Source organism: Mastomys coucha, unplaced genomic scaffold (assembly GCF_008632895.1).
Source record: "Mastomys coucha isolate ucsf_1 unplaced genomic scaffold, UCSF_Mcou_1 pScaffold22, whole genome shotgun sequence".
Taxonomy (NCBI): domain Eukaryota; kingdom Metazoa; phylum Chordata; class Mammalia; order Rodentia; family Muridae; genus Mastomys; species Mastomys coucha.
The window spans coordinates 172,078,429-172,084,952 of NW_022196905.1; the positions used below are offsets into that span (position 1 = coordinate 172,078,429).

General features: G+C 42.9%; 1 long non-coding RNA gene across 1 annotated transcript in view; it reads right to left on the bottom strand.

The window, feature by feature from the left end:
- LOC116069106 overlaps positions 1 to 6,257 on the bottom strand; it is a 10,610-nt gene extending 4,353 nt beyond the window's left edge. Inside the window, exons 1-3 of the long non-coding RNA XR_004109843.1 lie at positions 6,080 to 6,257; positions 1,608 to 1,687; positions 817 to 970 (exon numbers count right to left, since the gene is read on the bottom strand). This is a non-coding gene — a long non-coding RNA (uncharacterized LOC116069106). The remainder of the gene's footprint in view (positions 1 to 816; positions 971 to 1,607; positions 1,688 to 6,079) is intronic.
- Between the last annotated feature and the right edge of the window lie 267 nt (positions 6,258 to 6,524).

Below are 6,524 nucleotides of genomic sequence, written 5' to 3' on the forward strand. Positions count from 1 at the left end.
AAAAAAAAGCAGCCAACATATTCAATATATTCACCAAACCTACCCTGGATCAGAGAACTGTCATTGATGCCATACAAAAAAACAGGCAAGTGAAATCCAAGTCAGTCATGCCAAGCACACATCAGCAAATGCACATTGTAGACCACAGAGGATTTATGCTGGTGTATTACACTGGATTATTATGGCAATCAGTAGCTGATAAATTTATAATGATCAATTAGGTAAATCCTAAATCTACCACCCAGGCAATACAAATGGAGGAAGGAGAGAGATTTGTAAATGTGGTATCTTTGGAGAGAGCTGTATTAAGTACCCTAGGCATGAACAGAGAAAGAAAGATTTCAGAATGGCCTCTCAGAGAACTACATCATGAGGGAGATGTATGAGAGATATGCCAGCCAGCTTTTAACAGCTAAGCTGAAGGCCTAAGGACATCAGTGATATCCACATGCAAGCCTAGGATTTGTTAGAGCAAAAGATACATGAGTATTTTTCCAGGCTCCAGAGCTAAGGTACTGAACTTTTTGCCACTACTAACAGGATTATTTTTATTGCTTTTTAATTATAATTATAAATGCATATTAATTTTACATATTACTAGATGTTCATACCTGCATTATCATGCTTTGATCCTAACTACTCTCTATTAGTCTTTACCCATCCCCTTGCCTTCCCCTAGGTAGATAATGGTTTGCTATGGGAAAACATGCTGTGCAGCATCCCATGCTTTTAGCAGTATCTCTGACCTAGTGGGTGCCAAGAGCACTTCCCAGCACTGTGAAGACATTTCTAAAAGTCCCTGGGAGACAAACTCACCTTCGTGGAGAACTACTGACCTAGAAATCTGAGGTCAGTAGAAATTTGTCAATTCCCGAAGGCTGTGAACAAGTGACCACCAGATACCTCTGACTACAAGAGGGGGCAGCTGGAATTGGAACTGGAGAACATCCAAAGCGTCAAGCAGAGTATCCTAAGAAGGAGACAGGCTACTTTACACTCCTGTCACTGGGATTGCCTAAAGCCAGCTTCCATCCGTGTCTGTTAAGAACTTCCATCTGCCTTCTCATCTCCTACCTGAAATCAACAGCAATAGCAGCTACACATAACCACACCCTCCTTTCTCTAGAGCAGGTCTCCCTGCTACACCTGACTAAGGATAGGGGACAGGGACCCCAGATGACAAAGTCTTAAGTGTGAGTTAGAATCTAAACTTAGCCTACTAGGCAGTGGCCATTCTATCTTATATTTTATGTTACACAAGAATAACCAGAAAATTCAACAGAGTGCTTGAGATCTTATATAATGGTAGGGAAACTAGCTTCGGTGAGAAAGTTAAACCTAGCAATAGTGGCTTGTCGTGGTGGTGCGTGGCTGTAATCCTAACGCTCAGGAGGCTGAGGCAGCAAGAGCAGTGAGTTCAAGATCAGCCTTGGCAACATACTAAGAGCATCTTTAAAACAAATTTAAACATCCAAATATGGTGAATCAGGACTATAATATTAGCACTTGGAAGGCTGAGTGTCTTAGTCAATAGTCTCTTGCTGTGAAGAGACACATTAACCATAGCATCTCTTATAAAGGAAAGTACTTAGTTGGTGCTTGCTTACTGTCTCAGAGGTTTTGTCCATTGTCAGCGTAGTGAGAAGCATGGTGGCATGGAGCGGGAAACATCCAGATCCAGAGGAAGCTAGAAGAGAGAGAACCCAGGCTTGGAATGGACTTTTTAAAACCTCAAAGCCCAACCCCAGTGACACACTTCCTCCAACACCTCCTAATCCTTTCAAATAATGACACTCCCTAGTGTCCCAGTATTCAAATCTATGAGCCAATGCGGGCCACTGTGATCATGGTAGACTTCAGGTCTCACCATTTCTCTCCCCAAGAATGCCCTTCTTCCTTGTACTAAATACAGTCCCGACTCTACACAGTCTCAATATGCCGCTCACAGTGCCACTCCTCAAATCCACCAAGAGTAACAATGAGTAAATGCAGCAAAGTTAGGCAATGGCCTTTTGTTTCTGTCCTGTCTGGTCATTAGAATGCTGACTCATGTTGTAGGTTTAACCTGGCAATAGTCATTAGGGCTCTCTCCACCGTGCATCCCTTCCTTTGGGTGTGCTTTCATTCCAGTCTCTTCTCTGTTCTCCATGAGCAGGACACTTGCAGCAAGGTCAGCAGTGAGGCCACAAGTCATCATTCAGCCAGGCAGGTCTTCTCTGCCCCATCTCAGGCTCCCAGGGGGCAAGCAACTATCAGTCAGAGAAGTGTCCTCCTCTTTGAGCCAGGGTGACAAGGTCCTGCTATTTATCTCCTGAGAAATGAGCTGGGTTCTTTGAATAGGCTGGAGTGAGTGTCATTAATTCTCATAGATAGCTTGGGGCTCTTTTGGGCTCATCCTGTGCCCACATAACTGATGCCATGTTCCTGCCCCTTTTGCAGATGTTAACAGCATGTGGAGGACTCAACTTGGAAGTCTTCTGTCTGACTGCTGCTCAAGCAAGGTAGGGATCTCCCTTCAATCAGGGAGAATGAAGGGAGCACGTAACCTTTTAGTGTTTTGTAGTTGATCCACGAGTTCTTTGCTATAACATCAGTCCCAGCCTATTCCTACCAACTTTCGAAAATATCATTTCACTTGATAACCAAACACATAGTTCATAAAATAAAAAGATAAATACATTAAGCCTTGTTAATATAGAAACATGTTTACCCCAAGAGAAGAAACTGGGAAGAAGATGACAAAACCAGCCAGACTGATTTGAAAATTTTGCAAATAACATATTCAGTGAGGGTCTTATAAGCAAAATAAACAAGAACTTTCAAAAATCAAGGACATATACAAAAATTTAGCCACTGATGGGTAAAATATATGAACAAACATTTTACTGCAGAGGGTACACAAATAGCAAATTAACCCAAGCGAACACACGGGCAAGCTCCAGACACTAGGGAAGTGCAAATGGTTTCTGCACACCTACACAGAAGGCAAGGTGAACAGTAGAGACAGCTGCAAATGCCAATAGAAATTAGAAAACTGGACAGGCACAGTGCTAAGGGAATATGAGACCTACAGCCACACTGGAAGATAGTTTCATTGAGAATGAGCCATGTACTTACTATAGGACACAATATTACATGTAGCTCAGAGAGAAGAGATATATGGCCTGTGTATTCATGTGTACACACATACATGCACACACACATACAAACACACATACACACAGACAAGCACATGCATATACACATGTAGGGGAACAACACTGGAGAGGAGCAGCCATAAAGCATCTCATGCAGGAGGACCTAATTAAGGACTGCCTGAGAGACCAAGGATTGTTGACACAGACAATGCCAGCCAATCATGAACTGCTGTTTAGAAGAGATGCTTTCTTGGGACCAATGGGGTGTAGGAGGGGGGTATTAAAGGAGCTTGCAGCAGCAGTGTTCAGACAAGCTTGCTGCAGCAGTTTTCACCTGCTCCCTCAGATTCCATGCCACCTCACCTCCAACCCCCAAAAGCAGGTGGGGTCAGGCAATGAGTAGTCCAGGGCACAGGTACCATACACACACATGTAAATGAATGTTTATACCAATCTTAATAACAGAACTCAGCAAATGTCCTCATCAGGTGCCTAGACAGTGGCATAGCCAGATCATAGAGCATGACACATACAACAGGTCAGTGCATTCCCAGGGCACTGTGCTAAGTGGGAAAAGAAAGATCTATGATAGCATTTTTAGAGTAACCTTTAAATGACAATATCCAAGAGAGAGAAGCTGAGGTTGTCAAGGATTCCGGATGAGGAGGAGGGATTTGGGGATTTGAGGGACTTGTTTGAGGTTGTTTGTTTGGCTGGATAGTTGATTGACTTTTGATTTTTTCAAGACAGGGTTTCTCTGTGTAGCCCTGGCTGTCCTGGAACTCACTCTGTAGACCAGGCTAGCCTCGAACTCAGAAATCAGCCTGCCTCTGCCTCCCAAGTGCTGGGATTAAAGGCATGTGCCTTAAAACAAAGTTTTACTCTGTAGCATGGGCTAGTCTAGAAGTCACTATATAACCAGACTGGCCTCAAACTCAAAGCAATCCTCCTGTCTCGGCTTCCTGCATACTGAGATTACAGGCCTGAGCTACCATGCTCATCTAAAATTATATATCCTGACTGTGTTATTGGTCACACAAATCTTCGTGGGTTAAGCTACATAGAACTGTCCACACAACTGATCTCTTGCTGTGTTTGATCAGCTGTGTGACTACACGAGTGGTGGCTTCCCAGTTCTGAAATCTCAGAACAGCAATCCAAGATGTCATCATTAAGGGAAATGGCCTTCTCTGTAGATTTAACTGTCTCTTCTTTCTCTTTATTACCACTTATTATAAATAATGATAATGACTTGGCAAAAAAAACGTTTAAGTTCTTGGGGTTGAGTATGTAACTCAGCAGTAGGGAATTTGTTAGCATGCATGACACCCTCTCTGTTCTCTCCAAGGACGGAAAGAAAAAGAAAGGAAGAAATAAGTCCAAAGTCATATTTTCAAAGGACAATTTCATTTCTAATTACCCTTTTTTTATTCTTATTAGGAGGGGACCACAATTTAGATCCCACTGCTTTCCCTAACAGCCTAGTTTATTATTTCTGCATCTCTGCGTAAGTTCCATGGCAGAAGAATATCACCAGACCACACTCTTGGTACTAGTTGCCATGTTTCTTCCTTCTTTGCTACCTGAAGACTAAGTAGCCTTGTCCTAGAAGGCGGCACAAAAAGGGTCTCTGTGCGTAGTCACAGTTAGTGATGTCATGGCTTGCATCAATTTAACTTCTGATCTCTTTCCAAAGGAAAATGATAGATAGATAGATAGATAGATAGATAGATAGATACATACATACATACATACATACATACATACATACATAGATACATAGATACATAGATTATAGAAAACTATATACTATATATAAATTATGTATATAATTTATATATAATATATTATATATATATACATACATATATATGTATATGTATGTACACACATTTATCTCCCCACACTGGCAGGTTGTTATAGAAGAGAAGCAGGAAGATCACAAAACACTTGATAACTCAAATGAGGCTGCAAACCGACATCACATCACCTCAGTTTTGTGACTGTAGACAGGATTTTACAACCTTTGAGCCTTGACCTCATCATCCTTAAAACAGATTTTCCCCGAACCCCAACCCCATCCTGTGTATTTTTCATAGTATTGGTAGCATATAGTTGTAAAGAACCATTCAGAGCCTGGTTCACAGTACATGCTCTGAGGATGTGGCTTCCACACAAGATACCCAAGCCAACTGCAGGAGAAAGTAACGTGGTCTTCCAATTGACTCCTCCTCTGCAATGTCCACACTCTGCCACTGTGAGCCCCTTTAGCCACAGAGTAGTGCCATTTTCCAGCTGGTTTTTTCTCTCTTCCTTTTCAAAATCTTACTCTTGGCTGAAGCAGTGTTGCCTTGATAAAAACAGGTACTATATTAGCCAGTTGTAGTTTTGGCACTTCTTGTTTGGCTTTGTTTTGTTATTTTGTTATGAGTATGACAAAATAGCTGACAGAAACAACTTAAGAGAAGAAAGAGTCAACTTTAGTTCCTCTTTTCAGATGGTTGGAGACATGGCTGCTTGGCCTCCTACCCTTCAAAGAACCATCTTAGCAATGGGAGAGTATTACAGGGCTCTCTACTTTGTAACAGATAAGATGCAGAAAGAAGTAAACAGAAAGGGAAGAGTGACAAGTGCATCTAAGGACCTGCCCCCAATGACCTACTACCCCAAATGACCTACTGCCCCAATAATCTACTGCTCCAATGACCTACTTCCCCCAATGACCTAATGCTCCAATGACCTACTTCCTACATGAGGCCCCCTCTCCTCAAGTTTCCAGAACCTCCCAAAATAGCACAGCTAGCTTAAGAGCCAGCATGGATCCCCAGAGCTTGTTGTACATCCAAACCTTAACAGGTGATGAGAAAAGGAGAACCTTGAATAGTGGGTGAAGTACAATGTGGTACAGAACATGAAGTCAATGAGGGTAACTGAGCACATACCTCAATTATGACTTACTCGGATCCTTCTATGTAAGTGCTGGGACAGGTCATTGTACTCCCTTGTAGAGAGCCCCTTCAGCCACGCCCCGAGACGACAGCGCTGGCTTCCACCAACCCGAGAGCAAGCAGTCTCATAAACAAGCCCTCATTTGGCTAAGCTTGCTGCCATTGGTTGGTGACCTATCTGCTTTTGCTACGTAGCCCATTTGGATTGGCTAAGCTTGGGAGTACTTAACGGCCGAGGGTGGGGCCGGAAGGCGGGGCTTAGCTGGCAGGAGGCGGGGCTAAAAGTAACGGCTCCCCTGAAGCAGTGAAGCAGTAGGGGAGAAGACTGTTAAACGTTCCTGAATAATCTGCTAAAAGGAAGAGCTCGTGGGTCTTTCTTGCTGGTTGAGGTGGATGCGACACTCCCTCATGGTTTACATTTATGAAATGAGAGGGCTTG